At 34.9% G+C, this 23,670-nt stretch overlaps 1 protein-coding gene and 1 pseudogene across 2 annotated transcripts in view; one reads left to right on the forward strand and one right to left on the reverse strand.

The window, feature by feature from the left end:
* The window catches only part of TANC2 (tetratricopeptide repeat, ankyrin repeat and coiled-coil containing 2), a 275,799-nt gene that overhangs the window by 142,127 nt on the left and 110,002 nt on the right, over positions 1 to 23,670 (reverse strand). The gene's annotated exons all lie outside the window — the stretch shown is intronic.
* Positions 2,769 to 2,882, forward strand: LOC149998814 (U6 spliceosomal RNA; annotated as a pseudogene).

A 23,670-nucleotide genomic window follows, 5' to 3' on the forward strand; every position in this document is an offset into this window, starting at 1 on the left:
ATTGTTTCATTTATAGTACAGTTCTTCAAGGTGTAGGACTCATTTCAGGAAGAGATGATTTTAAATGATTTATAAAAATGGCAGTAAGCAGCACTGAATTACAAAGATGGTAGAATTTACTAATGTCTATCAATATCCTGGCCTCCATTCCTTTCAAGGCAGAGGGGTAACTCTGACCTGTGAGGTTTAGGAAGAACTACGTGACTAGTTCTGGCTTATGAAAGAAGAGCAGAGGTGACATATTCCCTACATGATTCTATAGGCTGTCTCTTTCTCTGGCACAAAAATCGCAGAGATCTCATGTTGAAGTGGTGGAGATACCAAATTGAAGCAACTTGTATTGCCGTGTTTTAAAGGACATAAAGGGCAGCTGTCCTGGAGAACTGCCCGAGTTTGCGGGTGAACTAGAAATAGACCTTTGTTGTGTTAGGTCACTGAGATTTTTAAGGTTGTTTGTTATGATAGCACAGTCTAGCCTATTCTGGCTAATGAAATAGCTACAATGTTATTTCTTTTTCAATTATCTTTCAGTTCTTCTGAATGTGTCAAGAAGAAAATTATAGTGTGGTGCTAATAGTTAATCCTCTTTTTTTCACAAAGAGAAAGAAGAGTTTCGCTTCACAGCCATTTGAAGGTAAAGTATTTAGCTAGAATTAATGTTCTAATTTATCTTATAGCATGTGATACTGGTTTTCCAGTTTGGCTAGTAATACAGGGTATAACATTTCCTTTAAAGTAAATTTATTTGAATAAAAACAAAATTTAAAGAAAATATTAGGTAAAAAATATGGTTATAAGAAAGTATGGCAAAAATCATGAAGATGCTAGGCCAATGAATAAATTTAAGAAACAGGTAGGAGGCAATTCCTACGGGCCCTTCTGGGTGACCGGGAGTCTCCACTCCCCCTCTCTTCCCCCTTCCTCCCGCTTTCCACCCCCTTTTCTGTTTCCTCTTGCTCCAACAGGCCCCTCGAGGTGAACCAGGAGTTCCCCTCTTACCTCTAATCCCTTTCCCTCCTTTCCCTCAATAAACAAACAAACAAAAAAGAAACAGCACTGTGCACCAAGCTAGGGTAACTTTTGACTTAATTCTCTATGTCCTGTCCATTCTGTGTAGAGTTTTGAACAAATTATTTAGGCAACTGCATTTAAATTGGTATCCAGTATGAAGAGACAGAACTGATCAAATATTCCGAGATAAGAAGAACAACCTATTATAGTCATAACTGGGATACTGGCTAGGCATTAAAACGAATCAGGAGATAACAGGTGAAATGGAGAGTACAAAACGAGTTTTAAAAAGACACAGACATGGTTATTTGAGCAGTCCAGTCATTTGATTAGATAATCAGAGCGGTCTCCTCTTAAAATTGTTGGCCATCTTTTCAGGAGCGCCTATCTAGCTCTACATACTTACAACGGTCACTGAGAGCACAGTCAAAGGTCAAAGTGGGGAAAGAGAAAGCACAGTGACTCAGTTGTACACGTAGTACACAATCTCTGAAGAACCTACATCCAGGGTTGGATTGTGGCATCCTCAGACTAGTACGTGAATAGAGAAAGGTTTTAGTTACTTTGTTAAACTGAGAGTAAATCATGAGGTCGTTCTTAGATACCAATGGCAGATTAGTAGGTTCTAACACTCCTCAGAATACATGAAGGGTCTCATAAGCTCACTCACCAAATTTGGCACAGAAAGAAGAGCTCTGGAAAAAATTGCCTCTGTACGTGAAGGAGAAAAGAAAAGATAGATAAGATGGAGAAGAAGATAAAAAGTATTTCGTTTCAGGGAGCGAGAAGGAAAGACACAGGCTGAGAGGGAGAGAGGGACACGCTGTGGGAACACACAGATTAAGGCAGCTGTTCGGACAGCTCAGGCAGAACAAGGGCTAACCCAGGGCCGAAAGGAAGAGAGCAGTGCATCGGAACGAACTGGTGGACATACGAACTTGTTGAGAAAGACTGAAGTCTCTCAAGCTCACTTTCAGTCTTATGTATTCATAAAAGTTATGTTCCTCTCCCATAAACATCACCACTGTTCCAGTACCATCATGTTTCCTCCTCGTATTAGGGTAGGCCAAGAGCTAAAACAAACAACCCTAAAGTCTCAGGGGCTTAACAGATGAGTGTTCTCACTCAGTGTGAGTGTTCAGTGGAAGCTCCTTATCTTAGAGCCTCAGAGTTCTCTGGTGGTTTCTCTGAATCAAGCCAGAGGCGAGCAGGAGAAAGGAGGAATTGCCTAGTCTGGAATTGGTATACATTATTTTTACTCATATTATTCAAAATTCAGTAATATGACACAGGTATCTGCAAGGAATACTGGGATACATAGTTTATCTGTGTGCTCAGGAGGAAAGGAGAATAGGTCTCGGTGAACACATAGTATTTTTTGCCATATTCCATAAAATAGCTTGGAAATTCATAAGAGTGAGATGCAGAAGTACTGAACAAAGCAGCAAATTCTATATAAAGTTAAACTTCTTTCTTTTAAATACATTGAAAATACATCATCAAAAATTAGGATCAGCTTAAATCTGCTTTTTCATTAAAATATAATGATACCTCTTACTATGCTTCATAGATTAATTATATCTGTAAGTAAAAACAAATATAATGCTTTTGATTATAGTGCCTAGAATAATGTCTGGTATACAGTAACTGGTTAGTAATTATTTGCTAAATGAATATTGTATAGTAGAAAAATCAAAGCAAAGACAGGCATTACAAATAGAGTTTCAATAAAACAAATGTTTTTAAAAGCACCCATGGTGCTTGCTTCAGCAGCACATATACTAAAACTGGGATGATACAGAGAAGATAGAAGATTAGCATGGCTCCTGTGCAAGGATGGCATGCAAATCTGTAAAAAGTACTCATGTATAACATAAATGTTAATCACACTATAAATACCCTCACTGACTTAGACATGCATAAAACAAACATTATAAAAATCATCATTATTATAATCAGACTATAATCATTTAATTTCTAGCTTTAATGACTGAATTATTTTCCAGAAAAAATATCCAAGAAAATATGCTAATAAGGACATAGTTGAGTTAAAAATGAAACACTAGGAAAGACACTAGCTGTGTCCAAGCACCTCCACATTCAGCAATATCTGAAGGATGCATTAACAAAAGATGTCAACATCCTTTTTATTGGTGATGTTCACCAGGAAGGCTAAGCAGCTGTTTTCTGACCCTCAAAGGCATGAAGTCACTAGCGGATCAGTCTGATCCTTTTGAGCCTTTTTAAAGCTTTGTTTAGGCAGGTGTGGGGTAACTTCTTAGTCTAAGGCTAGTTGATCCCTGCTACTAAAGTGTGTCCTTTCTTGGATCTCTGCTGAATGCTCCTAATGCTTTTAATAAGATCTCTACACTCTGGCTGGTCAGAATGAAAAAAAAAAAGCCTCCAGTTTCTGTGGGAACTCTAGGAATTGTTCGATTTAGAGCTTCCTGGTATTTATTTCTTCTCTAGCCTCATGGGGTCTCACCTCGCCTATGTGCGACTCAGTACTAAGCCTCATAAGGACCCCAATGCATAGTTTTGCAGTTCTGTTTCCACTTAGCTCTCTATTCTTCAGTCAGTACTCTAGTTGCCTTGGTTTCCCCAATTTCTGATTTCAGTTTCCTCAGTTCAACAAGACTGTCGTTCTCTGAGTTCCCCATCATTAGGAGAATATCTTCAGGCAAAAAACCAGGGTTCACCTAGTTCCCTCCCCAATCCTTTCACTAAGGAATCACGTTACCATGCTGTCAATTCTAGTGAAGGCAAGCCCAGTATTTGTTACTTCAACATAGTGGGAAGAAGAGGTATCTCACGGTGCTTGGTTTTTGTTTTTTATCCTCACTGGAAGACATGCTTAGAGGAGGGAACAGACAGAGGGAGAGGAATATCATGTAAGAAAGAAACATCGATCGGTTGACCTACCAGGGATGGAACCTGCACCCTAGGCACGTGCCCTGACTGGGAATTGAACCTGCAACCTTTTGGTTTACGGGACTATGCTCCAACCAACTTAGCCATAACTGCCAGGGGGGCTCTCATGGTATTTTAATTTGCCTTTTCCAGATGTTTATTACTCACAACATGGCTTATAAAAGGCAGAACCTTTGTCTTATATATTGCTGTAGACTTAGTGACACTTAAAATAGTGTGGGTCACAGACCAAGTACTACTATTTGTTAAATGAATTAACTATTTATGTTTATCTACATATTTTTGGAAATATAAATAATCTGTTTATGTCTTTCATACATTTAGTGATTAAGGCCTAACAAAATTAGTGATTCGAAGCCATATCCAAGGTAACTCAAGAGTAAGTCTGTTCCTCCCACGTAAGTTTTATTTTCAGGCAATTATGTTGTACTATACAGAAGGAGATACTAGACATATTGGTATAAAGATAGACTGTATTAGTAATAAACATGGAGACCAACATAGTGCTCCAAAGGAAGAGTTACTCCAGAAAATGATGGCAATAACTTTAAAGACATCACTTAAGTGATATTTTGAATAAATGAGAGACTTTCATTTCAAGAAAAAAAACTGAGATTTAAATTTTTCTTTACCTATACATGTTATTAAAAAGAAAAAGGCAAATTATTGTAGCACACAACTCATTGTTACACATGTTATTTCTTTATAGCAGTGAATGGCAAAACTCAGGGTATATAAAATAAAATAAGGCCGTATAGATTTCAATTACCTATTTTAATATCTTTGCAGATACAAATAATCTGGAGTTCAGAAAAGCCTTTTAAATATGATAACAATACTCAAATGCCAATTAGTTTAATGGCAATAGGTTTCACTGCCGTACATCTGAAGAAGTGCTAGGTTTTTGATAATATAAAAAGGAGTTCCAAATTTCAAAATTTTGGATATGTTGACATGTTAGATTATTGGTTTACTGATATAAGCAATTCTATACATCTGTCAGGCCAACTTCTGAGTTTTAAAGTAGCTATATAATATATAACATTTAAATTTAAAATATCACATAAACATGTTTCATCAAATTGGGAAATACAAGAAGCAAATATAATGAAATTAAAAATGATCAGAATCCTACCCCTGTGAAGTTTTCAGAGCCTTTCCTATTATTTTATACAAAATATTAATGCCAACAAAAGCAGCTAAAATGACTGATGACTGCTCTTCAAGATACGGCTTTTGAAATGAACTTAGACCCTAAAAGTGGCAAGTGAATTTCCTGAGGAACATGTTACATGAACAGTATGAGGCCTGAGAAGAACTGTATCTCTAATATGAAACTGAATATTAGCCAGTTTTTTCCTCGTTAAATGACTCTCACCTCCTCACAATATAAAATGTCTCAAACAAATTTTACATATGTAACATAAATAGATAACATATTTATATATGTAATTTATGTAATAATATGGAGCAGACATATGTTATGACTGTAAAGAATGAGGCTAGATGTACATATAAATGTTCTAAAAATTAGCTAACATATCCCCATGTCTCTCAAATTAAAGAAAAATATATCCTTTCTCTAGCACCTTTAAACAGAAATAGTATATCTGTAATTCATTTCTCATCATACGCCCATGAGAAAGCAGAGGTGAAGAAAAAGTAGGATAAAGAAATGAACATCGTGATTAAATGAAGGCTTTAAAGTGAGACTTGTGTTATATGGCCCATAGGATGTGGTATTCCAAAAATTATTCAAATTTTTCTAAGCTTGGATTCTACCTCTTTAAAATGTGAGCCATATCTCCCTCTTAGAGTTGTTATGAGGGTTAAGTTTAAAGAGCACAGTGTAGCTAAGGCTAAAAAACAAGATATTAATATTTATTATATTTTGGAAATAGGCAGCTAAAGCACAATGTGCTACTGAAGGCCACGGACTGAGCTCCCCCTGGAATACAAACTAAAATATGGGTCTTGGATTTATGGGTCAACTATAACGCACACAGTATGAAGCTCTGTACATCACCAAACTAAGTAGCCTATGTACTCACAACAATACTATGCCGCTTATCTATCTCCCAAGGCTATTGTAATGATTGACATGAACTCACCTTTGTAAAGGAATTAGCTTAGTACCTTGCACATAAAATGTGCTCCATACTATATATTGTTGTTATTAGATGATGATGATGGTGTGATAGGTTAACGGAGGAACACTGACATGTACAAAGTAAATTTTAAGATGTTAATCAAAATATTTGAAATCTACAGGGGATGATTTATGACATCAACATGCAATAAGTAATCTACTCACACATTTGCCTTAGTTCTGTCTCCCTATCCCTTGCACCCAAAGGCATAACTGTTATTTTGTAGATAAGGTTATTTTATTTAGTGAAGTATGTATTATAACAAGAGTACTAGTACAGGCCCTCTTGTATGTATGACGGGGAAAGGTAAAGTGTGTTGGAAAAGAGGTATACAGGTATTACATGTAAGAAAGCTAGTAGCACATTTCTTTTTGAACATTTTACAAACTATGATTTAAAAGTATCTTATATGACATTGGAGTCAGGAATCTGGTATTATAAATTTGAAATATAAATTTTACCCCCCTCTATTATTGTGTCTAAATCATCAAACCCTACCAGATAATCTCTTTTAAGGTAGGGACTGCAGAATCATCATCTTAGAACAGTATTTTGAGAATGATATATAATGCAATCCCATTGCTGTTTTCCATTTTGCATCAGCTATCAATAATGGCTGTATGCTGACTAGGTACAATAACATAAAATTCCTTGGGGGAAAATAGTTTTACATGTAGTTAAGAACTAAGAGAGAAATAACCTTGGATACTAGCAAGTAAATAATGGTCAGCCGTCATTTACTGACAACTCCAAACTGATCTCTCCAAGGCAGACCCAAAGGACTAGGGTTAACAAAGATAGCAAAAAGTTAACAATTAGGGAAGAAAATTAAAAATATTTTTTTCTTTTTTAAAACTTCAGAAAAGTAAGATGAAGAAGATCCTGGGTAGTCAATGTGGGAGGCAGAAAACTGCTGCAACGTGCATAAACATAAACACTGTGCCAGACTGTAATGAAATCCTACAAGGGTAGATTAACAACAAATAAGTCTTTGTCCCATGGACAAAAATGACTATTGAGACATTTTCAAAGATTAACTGTGAGGGACGATTAACTTTCTGGCTTGTTTTTGTAATGTGCAGTTGCTACTAATCTTATAATAAGGAACTCACAACAGAGAACACTTCACCACCCACTAACCGTGGGTAAAGAATCACAACATTCAGAAACTCCCAGTCTTTGTAACAGGACAAATTGCTTTTCATCTCTCTGAGACTCTGGAATTATCTGACTGAGAAGAAATAGGGAAGAAGATAAGAAGATGATTAACTCCTGAGAAGACCACAATATGGAAAGATATGTTGCCTACGCTGAAGGAAAATAAACCATGAAAAAAGAGGGTTAACTGAAGGAATAGAACTATTGTTTAACGAGGTAAGGCTTTGATTTAGAGGTAGAAGCAGGAATTTTCATCCTTGCTTTCCTTAAATACACAAAGTAATTAAGTAATATTTGCTTTACTCTTCTTAGTTGTATGTTAGTAAGAGGGTAGTCTATAAATATGCAAAAAGTAGACTGATTTAGCTCAGAGTTCTTTATTTTCATAAGACTCCTCCCACTCCTGATTTTTAAACTAATAAAGCACATCGCTCTATTCACCATATTACTTTCTTTAAATATGAAAAAAATCTTGGTAGCAGTATGGAAGTAGAAGCAGTGTACACAACACAGTCAAGAGGAATGGAAGCAAAAAAGTAAAAAACGTAAGAGTTCATACATTTTTCTTATAATTTCTGTCATTTTAAGAAACATGTAAATATGGAACAATAACTGGTAAGGAAAAAAACACTAAAATCAGAGGTTCTATAAAATTTAGCACTAAATCTAAATGTTGGTTCCCCAATACATAAATATTTCTATGGCTAGAAACAAATAACTTCAGAGAAAGTGTCAGTATTTATGAAAGACAAAAATCTCAAAATCCTACTGGGGAGGTTCTGCTTCTGTAACAGCCAAGTAAACTTCTCTGCCAGATGGACCCTCTCACAGATAACAACTATAAACTCTAGACAAAACATATAGAATCTGTCCAGAAGGTATCCAGCCATGTAATACGAAAAACAGAGACATTTATTGAAGAAGATACAAGAGACAGGAAACATTGTACATATGACAATGACACCTCAGTCCCCTTCAGAGTAGGCACCTTGGGACCTCACACAGTTCTCCCAATCTCCATCAGCTGCCCCATCGTATTTTCCTGAATCTCATCGATGGTCTGAAATCTCTTCCCTTTCAAAGGTGGTTTTAGTTTTGGGAAAAACCAGAAGTCACAGAATGCCAAATCAGGGCTCTAGGGGGGCTGAGTCACTGGCAGATTTGATATCTCACAAAAAAACTCTGCATGAGACATGATGCATGAGCGATGTGTTGTGATGAAGCTGCCAATCACCAGTTGCCGATAGTTGTGGCCTTCTGAATCATCCAAATAGTTTCCATGGAGGAATGTTTAAGTTTAACTCAAAGTCTGATGCAGATTTGTTGCTCTACTTGCTCAGTCATTTTGAATGTGAAAGCCACACAGTACACACGCTCATTCAAATGCATCTACTGACCCCTAGTACAGTGAAGTCGTCATTGTTCACTCATGCACATTCTAGTCCACTCTCTTTGGCTGCCTGGTTACTTAGATATTGCTCAAACTCTTCTCGTTATATTAACAATGGCTGAACTTTTTCCAGACAGACCTCAATAAAAACAACTATTTCAAGGCCCTGGAGATTGAATACAATAGACAGATTCTGGAGAAGAGCTGGCACTTGCAAGAAAAAAACCAGACTAGGATGAGTTTCCCATTTTTTGGGCTTTGGCCTATAAGCAGATCACAGCATTGCATGGCATCATTAAAATTAAAAAACCTGTATAGTGTTTCTAGAGTTGTGGCAACAACAGTCATTGAAAAGTGAGGGGAGGGTTATTTCCAAAAAAGGAGAGAGAACTACAGGAGGCGAGCAGGTTCTGCATATAAACTCTGCTCAAACTTCTGGCTAATGCCTGAACCATGCATGCAGCAGAACTGAACTGAATTAGTGCTCAAGAGATAGTTTTCTACTGAGTCGAATCAAGTTAATTACCTGTTAAAAGAAAAATATTAATACTGTTTGAAAAAATATGACAAAATCCAGAGTATCCTCTAAATAAAATGTCTATGGTACAATATAAAATTACTCAATACATAAAGAGCCAGGAAATGTGACCCATTATCAAGAGAAAAGATAGAGACCAACCCTGAAACTCTCCAGGTATTGTAATTAGCAGATCAGTAATTTAAAGCAGTTATTACAACTATTTTCAGTGAGGTAAAGTGATATGTTCTCTTAATTAAAAAAGGGAGGAAATCTCAGCAGAGAAATAGAAACTATTAAAAAGAGCCAAATAGAAATTCTACATCTGAAAAATTAAATAGCTGAAATAAAAAGTCACTGAAAGGGTCTAATAGCATATTTAAATGTTTAAACATGACTATTTAAATGACAATATATAGTGTGTGTGTATATATGTATATACTCACATATATTACATAGTAAACTGAAAGTAGTTAAAAATAACAGGAGTTAGCAAATTTGAAAATAGATTAATGAAAATTATCCAATTTGAAGACTACAGAGGACAAAGAGTAAAAGAAAAAAAACGAACCAACCAACCTCAGGACGTATGAAATGCTATACAAAGATCTAATATATGTGTAACTGGATTCTCAAAAGAAAAAAAAAATGCCGTGAAAAGATATTTGAAGAAATAACTACTCATTTCTCAAATTTGTAAAAGATAAATTTTCATAATCACGAAGCCAAAAAATCCTGTGTAGGAGAAAGTAAACAGGACATTAGGCCTTTCATAACCACATTGCTAAAAATCAAAGAAAAAGAGAAAATCTTGAAAGCAGCCAGAGAAAAATAATATATTACACACAAGGGTCAACAATTTGAATGATGTCTTAATTTCTCATCAGAAACATGTAGGTCAGAACATCTTACAAACTAGAAACAAAGAATACTGTCTTATACCTGATAGAACAAGAAATACAGAAATTTAAAAATAAAGTATTTGAGGCTATAAGGAATTTAAAAAAATCAGTGACATAATTATGTTAGAAAGAAAGATAGGAGCAATGCAAATAAGCTTAATGTTTCTTTAGATATATTTAGATCAAGAAATTTCATCAAAGCATAATGATTTACAGATATGGAGTTAAGCAACAGAAGAAACAGCCAAAAGGGTTTTAGCGATTGTCCCCAGAGGACTGGAATTAGGAATGAGAAAGAATGAGGGTAGGAACTGTACCTTTGCATTTCAAGCCCTTCTGTAAAATTTGATTAAAAAAAAAAAAATCATGTGTTTATATTCCTTCATCAAAACACACACACCTATTTGGGAAATAAAGCTTCTCCCATTTTGTAGGTCTGAAACTAAGTATTTATTGGGTAACTTTAACATGCAAGACATTATGACAGGCACCAAAATCTGCTTTTTCTCTTCCTCAATACCTTGTTCTTTAAATGATCTATACAGAGCTGTCAACAAGACAGCCAGATTTACTAGCTGGGAACTCAGAGAGAGTTCTAAATTCTTGATATCAGCATATGGATAATACTGGTTTGGCCAAAAAGGTTTTTGTTTGTTTTTTTCCCCCCAGTAAAAAGGCTCTAGTAGCGCTTAGTTGTCTTTAATTTCATGTGAAACAATTTTCTTAGATTGTATTGTGACAGCTGTCATATCAGCATGCATTAAAAAATCTTACCCAAAATTGGTGTAGTCATTTTAACCCTTTGAGTTGCCATGCGTAATTCAAAATTTGGATCAATGTGAGAAAAAGTTATATCAATATATAATCTGAGGTACAAAAAAAGAGAACAAAACATAAAATACGAATTGTTCCATTGTTATTTACATTTATAGCCATCGATAAAAGAGCTGCTTGGAGTGACGCTGGCACTTTTGGGAAAATTTGTCAGTGCTGCTCACAGCAATGTTGGCACTCAAAGGGTTAATATTGAAGATGGAAGGAAATACACAACATTTTTGGCATATTATGCTTTATGATTTCAAGAAAAGTAAAAATGCAAAACCAGATTTGTGCAGTGTATGGAGAAGGTGCTGTGACTGACTGAATGTGTCAGAAGTGGTTTGTGAAGTTTTGTGCTGATTTCTCACTGGACAATGCTTCACAGTCGGGTAGACCAGTTAAAGTTGGTAGTGATCAAATCAAGACATTAATTGAGAACAATCAACACCATACCACACAGGAGATAGCTGACATACTCAAAATATCCAAATCAATAAAGTTATTGGTGAAAATGAAAAATGTGTCTTTTATGTTATGGAAAAAACTATACAAACTTTTTGGCCAACCCAATATTTACTATCTGTTCCTTTAAAAAAAATATTATAATATGGTCTCTGTCATAAAGGGTCAATCTAGTTTGAGAATGACTATTAATTAATAAACATTACTAGAAAGTCAATTTTATTTTATTCTCATTTAAGTAGCAGAATCTTTACAAAGCCAAGTTATAGTAACATTTTCATAACACAATGTAAATTACTTGGTATACTAAAATAGAATAAATGCCTCTTTAAAAATTATATTAATCTCTGGATAACAGAAAAATATTGAGGATACATAAAGAATAAAAAAAGATAGAAAAATAAACGTGTCTCTTTCAACCACAATTTTTTTTTTTAGCTTCTCTACTTTTCTTTCACAAAGAAAGAGTAAAATCAGCTACATTGACAACAGTCCATCATGAAGCATCCACCAAGAAAGAATGGCTAAACCTTCAGCTTTGAGGCTTATTAAACTCTAATAAATGGTGCTGGTGACATCCTAAGTCTCCACTACTGCTCTACGGATACTGATGTCTCTGTTCCTTTTCTATGGGAAGTCTCCTCAACCCAGCTACTCTCCACCAACTCAAAAGTAAACCAGGCTCAAGCAATTAAGAATGCTGCAGTTTTTCCCTGCAAAGCAAGTCTATCTTATAGTCAACTTAATGTGTAACCTTGGCCAAAGACTAATTTGTTTGTCATCAAAAACTATATCCAGTGTGTTCAACTACAGTGAACAGCCAGGCAGCCTAACACATGGAAAATAGCCATTTCATTCTACATATAATATAAAGGTACCTACTGCCCAGGAAAGAGTTCCCTTTCCAATCGACCTCAAAAGCAAGTAGTGTGTAATTCTATTTGGAGCATGATGGTGAAAAATACCTTCCTAAGAGTCTGTGTTATCTGAATATGTGAATCTTAAACTTTAGCATGCAACAGAATCACTTAAGAGGGCTTGTTAAAACAGACTGGTGGGCCACAAGAACCTGCACTTCCAAAAAGTTTCCAAGTGCAGCTGATGCTGCTGGTGCCTGTGCTGTTTCATAAATCAAAATAAAGACTCACCAATATAAATGAGCTCCAAAGTTTCTTCAAAATTTGAAAGCTATAAAACATATCATTTTCAAAAGTCTTGAGCCCTGGCGAGGTAGCTCAGTTGGTTAGAATGTTGTCCCAATACGCCAAGGTTATGGGTTCGATCCCCAGTCAGGGCACACAAAAAATCAACCAGTGATAAAAGCAAATTCACATGTGAACCCATATAAATCGTGCAAAATACCAAAAACAAGAACAAAGACATTTTGTTTGAAAAAGTGATAATGATATGATAGTAAGATATATGTTTAACCTCCCTCTTTGCTTTTTTCATGAGGTGGGGAAGGGATTATTTCAGGAAAAAACAAACCCAAAACTGTTCAAAGTATTTTACTCATTTAATCCTCACTATAACCCTATGAAGTAGATACTATTATTCTCTATTTATAGATGAGAAAACTGAGAAAAAGAAAGGTTAAATTATTTGCCCAAGGACACAGAACTAATGTCAGTCAGGATTCAAATGTGGGCGGTCTGGCTCCAGAGTCCACACATAAACTATACTAAACAATTATGCTAAACAATGTAATACATATATTTGTAACAAATGCTAAAATGGAAAAGTCCACTGTGCACTGAAATGTATAACTTTACTATAGTTCTAAGCATCTCATCATATAATAATATAAAATATACTTATTTATTCATACTTTTTTGGAAGGGGGTTCTTTAAACTAAACAAGGAAGGGGAAATTACATACTTATCTATTGTTTTAGTTTGAATATGAAAGCAGTTTCCACTGGAAGTAATATAAATTCACATTGAAATTTTCTCAGCATCAACCCAATGCTGTTGACAGCAAGATGTTTTTTTCCCTAAACTCAAGCATGCTTTAACTGCTCTCTTCTCATGTTAAACACTGAACCTAATAAGTACAAAAGTAAAAACAGGTTCCCTTCTCATTAAAGGAAAAACTGGAAAAGAAAGACACAAAAAGACAAATATGGTCTTGCAATTGCCAATAAGTGACATCATCATCAGTTATTACTGAGTACTTACTACATACTAGATACTTCTGTAAGCATTTTACCTATAAAAACTCATTTAACCCTTACAATCCCTTTGGGAGTTGTTATCCCTATTTCATAGAGGAGAAAACGGAATCACTGAGAAGTCACATAACATTTCCAATATCACAAAATAAAGTGGTAAAATCTTAACTGCTACACCATTATCACATGTTAATGTAAAAGAGTCATCTTGCCCAGCTTTAGCTATGTTAAAATAATAAAGAAAAATTTATTATAAGTGGAGAGAAACTTACTTTTTCTTCAAAAGTCTTAAAGAATCCTATAAGTGACTATAAATTATACTCAAAAAAAAAAAAAAAAAAAAAAAGCAAAGAGCTAGAACTCTAAAAAGTGTATTTGACTGTAAATTTCTCATTAGACGCTTCCTTCTCCCACCTCCATTCCCACTAGTTTTGTGTGGCCTCTCTTTCTTTCTCCTCTTGAAAGAAAAAATACAACTATTTGCCTAACGTGGACCACTGCAGCTAAGAGTTTGGACTACAGGCCATGAAAGCAAAAGGCAGACCTATATAACAACAGTAGAATCATAGTCCTATATGAATTTGTATTCATGACCTCTATGTGAATTTGAAAACAATGATTAAATATTCCCTAAAACCCGCTCAAACCTCTGCTTCCATAACAGTTATACCACCTTGGTTCTCTCAGTATCTTCCAGACTGCTCCTTATTACCTTATCTGGCTTTAAACATGTGTTTTCAATTCCTTAAGGTTTACTTCTTGACCCCTGATAAGAGGTACTCAAGTCAGAGAAAGACCTAAGTTAGAATTCTGATCTCTTATGCCTGCATTGCTTAATGATTCACCTGAGTAGGTCTTGTTTTCTTCATCTCAAAGATCAGGGCCATAATAATGCAAACTGCTACTAAAATAATCAAATGAGTTTAAGTTTTGAAAATGCCTGGTAAATGCTTACGAATATTCATTTCCCACCTTTTCTGCTTATTTGTTCTATTCTCACCCTTAGGATTTTTACCTACTCTTACTGTTTTAACTACTCTCAATGAGTATAACTTCCAAATTTATATTTTAAAATCTTACTTAAAAGTGTTGAAACCACATTTCCAATATAATATCCTACTACCATCGTGTCTCATTTACTCAGAACCATCTGCCCTGACCTCTCTGTTCCTTGGAATGAGGCCAGCAATTCCCAGTCTTAGAAGCATCTTTGAGAGATCTGCCATATTCCTGGATTCTATACTGGGTTGGTCACCAATGTGCTTATTCCTCAAAATCTTTTTCTCCTGGTACCTCTTCCTCTGCAGCCATTTTAGTTCACCATCATCCCAAAGGCCTCCTCAGTCCATCCCTAGTTTTCTCTTCCACAGCAACTTTTAGGTTCCAGACAAACTGATGTATCTACCATTTAAATGCATCCTGTCCTCTGGCTTCAAGTTTTTACTCAAGTCACCTTATTTATTATTTCACTTTCTAACCCACATGGTAAATACAATCTTTTCTCCCATTTAAAAAAACAAAAAAACAAAACTATTCTTTAAAATCTTAAAGCTCCATTCATCTGGGGTATTTGGGCAAAATGTACTTTTCCATAAGCTTCTGGAGTGCCAAGATGATGGCTGTCATACTCTGCCCAGCACAGTTGCCAATTCTTCTTTCCTTCTGAAGGAAATAACTTCCTTTAGTCAATTATTTCAAGTGTGCTCCTTGAAACACTTACTTGTTGCTCATGATTTTGCAGTTGTTTAAGAAAAAAACAAAGGGTCTCTTGTCAAGTAAGTTTTAGAGATGCTAGATTAAACAGCTAGCTAGGGTTAAATAGTTTTCCTTATTGCAGGACTTTTCACGGCTTTAAAAATGCTCAGCTGTTAGTTTCTCCATCATCATTCTTTTTTATTTCTGACATGAAGATTTTTCCTTTCTAGTCCCACTACTGCTACTCACTCTTTTGAACGGAGTAAGCCTTCTACCATTAATTAATTTTTCATTCCTGCCTCTTGATTCTCCATCTATCCCTCCAGAGAAATACACACTTGTTTTTTTTTCATGATCTTTATTTCCTAAAAATGATATTCAGACCAACAGATCTCAGTAGTATGTCTTAAATTTGAGAATTCATACACATAGGTAATATGCAAATTTATAAGAGAAAAATAAGACATTTTCCTGAAAAGTGAGTTTTACTTAAAAAAATTATTTATTTATTTGGAAAAAAATTTAGATTACAGACTATTTTTTAATAATTTTTATTTTTAATTAGTTGATGGAATGTAAACTATTTTAAAATAAAAATGTAATTCTTCCAAAAAATATCCAGGTTTGCTTTGGATGCTCCTTAAGTTACATTCCACACCCCTTTGGTATCATTCAAACTCCTTTGTCCCAAAGGTAGTCCCAAGGAAAAATCCAAGAACCACTGAAGTAGGCTAATAAAGAGGAAGGGTAGAGAAGAGAATTGTTACTTAAGAGAATGTTTCCTTTGTGGTATGTATAATACTAGATCCTTTACATATATTATTTTCTTAATGCCTAGAATGACACTATAATAAGGCATTATTTCATTAATTTTATAGAAGAGGAATTTCTGAGAGGTTAATATGCCCTAAGCTGCAAAGCTTACAAGTGGTTAAAATGTTTTACTATAGAACATTGGAGTGATAAAGAAGACAGGCTTATCATAGAAATATTATGACTGATTCCCATAAGAAAAAAATAACTAGAAATCATCTTTTAAAACAAATTTTCACCAATGTAAGACTTGAAGTCTTAATGTAGATCCTGGCAGAAATGAGACACCAATTTCCTAGTAAAAGCTTATTAGCAGTACTAACAAATTTTTACATATTCAAAAGTGTTATTGGATAACATGTTTAAGTTTTAGGTAAGAGAAACTAGGGACAAAACTAAAGCCTTTTATATTTATAAATTTTATATATTATTTGTTCACTAATGCATTTCCTCCCAAATAAAAGCAATGCCTATTATCAACTTATATTTTACCCAGTTGTTATATTAATACTGAAAAGGCTTTAAAGGAGTGCAGAGAGTAAACTTGAAGATGTCAGATTCTTTGGAAATTGAAGGGTTAAATTGTAAGTCCAAAGTAAAAGGCTTAATTTTTTCACGGAATGCTGCCAGTTAAATCTGCAACTTGAATTTTTATATTCTGAATAAACCAGATGGCTCCTACTTTCAGAAAACCTAAAGTAAGAGTATAGCGTATGACACACAGATTCACCAAATCGACTTACTGCAGGATCTCTAAAAATAGAGAGCCTCACTAGATTTTAAGTTAGACAATTTACAAACAAACAAATATGCTTATATACAACTTGTCAGGAATATATCCATTGGGTAAGGCCCCAAACGTAAAAACTATCACAGGTTGTGCCAAGGAAGATTACTTAAAAATTAATTTAAAATATAACTGTTTTTAAAAAGTGCTCCAATCGGTCTTTTTTACTATTAATAAGAATTATGGTTTCAGAGGTAATGGAATACAAAATTCTTTGTACATATGCATTTGTGAGGATAAGCTAGTTACAAAAAAGTGTTAACTTACAATGTAGTTATTAATATACATAAATTTAAAAACTCATTTTATTGCATGACAATGGTTAAAATGTGAATATTAAATTTAATTAATCTATTACAGGCTTTCAAATAAAAGTAAAATCTTTCAACTAATGATATATTACATAAGTATAAGTGATTAATACTTTCATTATCCTTTAATATATTAATTCTCCCTATTTAAGGGTTTCTTAAACATAGAGCAAAATCATATGTACAACTCTACAGGCAAAGATCTCAAGAATGTAAGAAGGAATATACATCAAAATTCAATAATAACAAAGTGACAAAATCTTCTTTCCCCTAATTGTGTAAATTAATGGAACCCAGTTATGACCCTAAAGTATATCTTCTCTGAACAAAATGCATTTAAGGAGAGCAATTCAGGAAGATAAATAGCTGAAAGAATAATCCCAGATAAAACTCCCTTTTCTTTTATGAGTGACTGAAGATCAGTCTAAATATTCAAATTCTGAAAAACCAATTCCTACTTTTAGTACATTTCTAAGTTACCATGGTTAGCTGAAGAACTAAAAAGAGAAATTAAGAGTCAAGTAAATTGACAGTCTTTTAAGAAAATCTGATCTATAAATTCAAGTTATCTTAAGTTGTTCATTATCAAATGGTCTAAAAAATACAAGTAAAAATGGAAAATCTCTAATTTATGTCTCTCAATTGGGAAAACAGACAATATAAATCAACATAACCAGCAAATAATGTCAAGTAAAAAAAAAATAAACGTTAAAACTATGCAAGTACATTCACTTGTAAGCACTGCAGTTAATGAAACAAAGATTTGATGTATTAAAGAAGTATATATACAAAAATTCTAGGTTTCCATACGGTTATTTTTTAAAAGTATATTTTACTTCTAAGGTTATTGCAAAAGGAAGTAAAAATCTATTCTGGAACCATAAGTAACAAAAAAAGCAATCTGACCTTCACATTTACATCAAAAAACGGAGTTAACATCTTTCTTCACAACGAAGTATTATTTTTGAAAATATGAAACTATTTTAAAATATTCATATATACAAACACCCATAAAATTAAAAGAACACACAATGAAAAATTAAATTAATGTGCCTAAAGACATTTCTTAATGGCTTCCCTGAAAACTAAGTGTCAAATTCTCTTAGGTTGCATTCCTTTTTCTACAAAGCTCAAAGTAGGCCTCAGAGCTCAGAAATCCAGGTAACACACAAATACTCTACTCATCATACTCACAGGCTTTAGTTTTTCTTCCTCATTAGTCAATACTATATAGTTTTTTCTCCTGAAAACCTGAAAGGCTTCTTCTTAATCACTGGTCATGTTGCTATCAGATCTGACACAACAGTAATGATCCACACTTGAATCTTCTCCAGCCAGCTCTTCACACTGCCCAGAACTTACTGTGTGTTACAGGTGATACTTCTTACAGCAAATGTTGATTTGGTCCCAAAGCACAAGTGATGCTCCCAAAGGAGCTTAGAACCCCTAACAACATCACCTGCTTCTTTCTGTATCCAGAGATGCAATGTGGTATCTATATTTTTTGAACAGCTAATGATTTAAAGACAGATTACACGGATGAGTTCTTTTCATTAGATTGCCTGACATAAGCTTATCCTTTCAGAATACTGCAGCATAGATTGTATGAGTCCCTTAGGAAAAAGGAAGTATTTTTATACAATTTTTCTCTGTGGCGCAGTTTAGTCTACCCTTCTGTTAGAGCAGACTGCTGGAAAAACTGGTGCTGAGGTTTCTAATGGCGCAGTATTAACATAGTGAATGATTCACGGATGTTCTTAACATTCAGGAGTAACACGGAAGGCTAGCAATGCAGCCCAGGTCCAGAGCTGATGAATGGTGCAGTGCTGCTGTTGTTATAGCAACCGAGAGGGAAAGAGCAGCACCATATAAGGAGCTGTGACATGGATTCTGGGAACGATTTATATTTAAAAACTGTAAGCTCCTCATGCCTTAAAGCTGTAAACTCCTCTTTTAGTGATTCCTCCTCAGATTTTTCTCTTCTGAATTCCTAAACCAGAAATATGTGCATGAATAAAAATTGCAAAATACAGTAACAAAATAGTCACTTACAAAAAAACTGCGTGTTAATGTAACTAAAAAGATTAATAATACTTTAGCAAGCTAATATGTGTCTGTGTTATCTTCATGACTTACTGGGTTAAATGGTAAAATTAGACAGTGATAAGGAAGGAACTGTCTAGAATGTAAGACAGCAGAAAATTTATTTTTAAATACTAAAGAGATATGAAAAACCTGATTAAATGCTTTTCATTCAGATGGCAGCAACAGATACACCAAAACTACAGGACTAACGATGGACTAATAAAGTAGCAATGGTATCAATTTCAAAGAAAGACATACTACCTCCCATGTTCCTCCTAGATGCAGAAAGGGTCAAAAGACACTCGTCGTCGGCAGCCGTCCGTCTCGAGAGACGATGGTGTAGCTTCTTACGAGTCTATCTGCACCGCCGAGAATGGCTGTGCAGTCCGACTCGGGAGTGACACGGTATCTGTCTCCTCCCGTGTTGAATCGACATCTTGCGATGAAGCTACAGAGCCTGGGCAGGGTGATATGGAGGGTCTGCTGTTGCCCATGCAGCAGACCCCCCCTCTCTTCGCAGCTGAAGGGTCCAAGGGAAAGACGGAGTCAATACAGCTTGGCTTCAGGTGCGCCGCAGGAGTTGCCGGTGTTGACTACAACGTCAAACCGCCTTAGGGACTCCGGCTCCGGATTTTCTGTCGGGGTTTACTCCCTTAGCCTTTCCCCTGAAGAGGTATGCCGCAAGGCAGCGGAGGTTTTTTGGAGTCAGAGTTTTCCTTCTCTGATGTGCCCTGACTGGAAGATCGAACCAGCGACACTTAGCTCGCAGGCCGACGCTCAATCCACTGAGCCAAACCAGCCAGGGTCTCGGTGGGACCTCTCAAAAGACACTAACTTCCTGAAAATGCACATAGCCTTCACTCATGATCAAGGAAATGCCTTCTATGAATCACTGGTGAGACAGGGTTATTGTTGCATCCCATGAATCTGAAGGCCCCCTATTGGGTTCAGAGAACCTTCCCATTGTCATAGTTGTTCCTCACCTCCTAAGAATCCAGAAGAGTCCCCTCCCTTCCAGTGAACAGCAGGAGAGCTTGAAAAAACAATCGTGGGAGAGGGGGAGCTAGGGTTCATGTAGGGATTTAGCAATGGTAATGGTATTCTCTCTGCAGTATTCTAGACATGGCTCTGAACTGTCCTGTACAGAAAAAAAGTTCAGTAGGCTTCTGAAGCATTTGGCCCACTGGTGCTGTTCATCTGTGTATATAGGACAAGTCCACACGACAGCAATTTTCAACCTTTTTCATCTCATGGCACACATAAACTAATTACTAAAATTCTATGGCACACCAAAAAATATATGTTTTGCTGATCTGACAAAAAATAGGTATAAATTTGATTCATCCAAAATGGACAGCCATTGTTGGGTTGGCTGTTGTCATTTTTTTTATTTGCCACTCTAAGGGAAAAGAGGTCAGTGCCCCTGACTAAACAGTCAGGTACTGCATGCTTTAAAAATTCCCGCAGCACACCAGCTGAAAATTGCTGCTATATGGAATTGTTCTATATCATATTAATGAATATTTCTTTCCTATCACCACATATTTAATGAAATGTTCTGAAACAAAATAAAGCAAAAACAATTAGGTCAATTTATTTATTACACTCTTATGCGGGCAGCACTGCCACTATAATAATAATTCTGGTTCATGTATGATAATAACTTCAGTAAAATGTCAATAAAAGGACTATAATGTAGGAGGAAGGACATGTACTTGACTAGTTATCTGACTGTATTTGTAAAAATGGCTCGCTCACCTGTTTACTAGACATAACTCTGGGTAAATTCACTTAACTCCAACCTTCTAATTCATCATCAGTAAAGTATGGGTAATTATATATTTTCTACCTTCTTCTTAAGCAATTGTGTCAATAAAATAAAACAATGTAACTTAAAGGTTTAAAATTCTAAAAATCTATGTTATTTTATTTAAAAATACCTACTTAAGCAAAACACGAAGATAAAAAAGGAGAATGATTTTATCAATAGAATTCAACAGATAGAAAATGGCCTGAAAGAATAAATACTTTTTTCAGGCTACTTTTTATGTTTGATTGAGTATCTGGTGTCATCACATTGCACATATTTGTTGCAAAGAACGATTTCATTTTAGAATTATAGTAAACAGATGCTGTGGACTAGTGTTAAAAGAATTATATAAGATAATCATGTAAAAGTAATCCTAATGTACCAACATTACTTACTGTATCTTTAGAAAATGGTAACTTGGAAATGAAGTGTAAGTGAATGCAAAGTGAGAAATTTTGTTTCAAATCACTTTAATTACTTTTTATTTCACCTATCTAGAAAGCTGTAGGGCAAACCTAAAAATAAGCATTTAAGTTAGATTTGAAAAGTCCATGAACAACACACCCCATTTCCTTGATAGTCTGGTCTCTTCCATCTAGTACACTTTCCAGATCAAATACAGGGGTGGGCAAAAATATGTCAACAGTTGTTTGTATGGGAAAAAGACATACCGGTTAAATAAATAATAATACAAGAATAAACTCTTCTGCGCATTCACAACTGTAAACCCACTCTTCCCATCCCTGTATTGTCTTGCCACAATGGTTATTTTTGAAGGAAATTCTCTTTAGTTGTGACTTTCAGAATACCAATAACAATACTCTAGGAAAAAGAGGGTAAGTTCATCTCTTCTCCAAGTTGAGTTGGGTTTATCCATGCATTAGATGGACTCCAGAATAATGTATAAAAAATACAAACTTGGACAACGAATTATTTTCCACTGGCTTTCATTTTAATGTTGCTTATGCCCTGTGTAGCTGACTGGGATGAAGACAGGGCTAAGATACTTTAAAAGACAAAGTACATAGGCTTGGTTTGGTTTTTGAAAATTTGGGTTCAACTTAAGGTAAGGATAGAGAGAGATTTGAGAGGCTAAGCTATTCCCGTGGTTACTAATTTTAAACTCCCTTATGATTAATTTAGGCAAACCATTCTAAAACTTACTAAGTTTTAGATTCTTTTTATTCTCATTCTTTTTTCCAGTCTTCCATTTTATAAGCTTTCTCTAAGAAGTAATTATCAGTGCTGAACTCTACAGTGCTTAAAGATAGGGTAACTTATGAAGAGTAAATATATGAAATCCTTATTCTCATAGAAGAAAAGTATCCATTGTACTTGTTATAGCAATTCAAGCTTTGGCCAGATTTCCAATGAGGGATTTTCTCTTTCTTAGGAATGGTTACTGCTCCAGATCATGACTTCAATATGCAACAGTACGGAAGTGCAATATGCAATATACAGAAGTGGAAACAAAAACCAGATTCTTAAAACTCATAGGATGTACCCTCTGCCTAAAAGCCAACTATTCATCTGGTGGTCAATAAAAGAGTAAGATAAACGCAGTGTTAAGACATACTGAGAAGTAGTATTTCTGTTTAATTAACACCATGAATGATATTTAAGGAATTTCTGATGATAATCTTGATTATATACAGTTTTTACTTGGTATGTTGACTTTATTACCTAACCCCTGAATAAAATTTCCCCAAATGTTTGATGCTACCTCTAAATTATAACCTCAACACTTGAAAAAAAATCATTAAATAACAGGTGGTTCTTTCCGGGTGTCTTTATTGATAAGTAGAACATAAAAAGGCATATTGAGTTACAAAATATCTATATCTATATATAAGATATATATTATCTCCTCTTGCTCATTTTACTTAATTCATTAAACATCTGAATTTATAAAATTCACTAAGTTATATATAACTTATTAAAAAAAACACTTTCAGAGCCAGAAATATAGACTTTAACCAGAAAAAAAGTAAAACATGGATATTCAACCAAGTCTGATATATATCAGCGTTCATCACATAGTCTAAACAAAACAGTGCATTCATATACAGAGATAATTCCAAAATGGCCAAATTTCTTATTTTTAAAAATGCAAGCAATGACATGAAAGAATGAATGACAATATGATGACATATTTATAATGAAAATGTCCTTTGGAACACTCTGCTCTCTATGTTTAAAATACAGGATGGGCAAAAGTAGGTTTGGAAAATAATACAAAAGTTAATCAGCAATAATAAAAGACTAGGAGTGAAGCCTGTGTTTCATGTACTCACGACTGTACATGTACTTTTGCTCCACCTTGTATTCACTAGTGAGAGAGTATACTGTCATACCACACATTTATTATCTTATGGGCTGAATCGATCTATCACTTTGAGCACAATTTTCTGGAATGAGGAAGAAATATGGTTTAGCATTATAATAAGGTCTATTATTATAACATGAATATTTATTCAATACCCTGGCTGGTTTGGCTCAGTGGATTGAGCGTTGGCCTGCGAGCTAAGTGCCGCTGGTTCGATCTTCCAGTCAGGGCACATCAGAGAAGGAAAACTCTGACTCCAAAAAACCTCCGCTGCCTTGCGGCATACCTCTTCAGGGGAAAGGCTAAGGGAGTAAACCCCGACAGAAAATCCG

The sequence above is a fragment of the Furipterus horrens genome, unplaced genomic scaffold (assembly GCF_987537825.1).
Source record: "Furipterus horrens unplaced genomic scaffold, mFurHor1.1.pri manual_scaffold_11, whole genome shotgun sequence".
NCBI classification, from domain to species: domain Eukaryota; kingdom Metazoa; phylum Chordata; class Mammalia; order Chiroptera; family Furipteridae; genus Furipterus; species Furipterus horrens.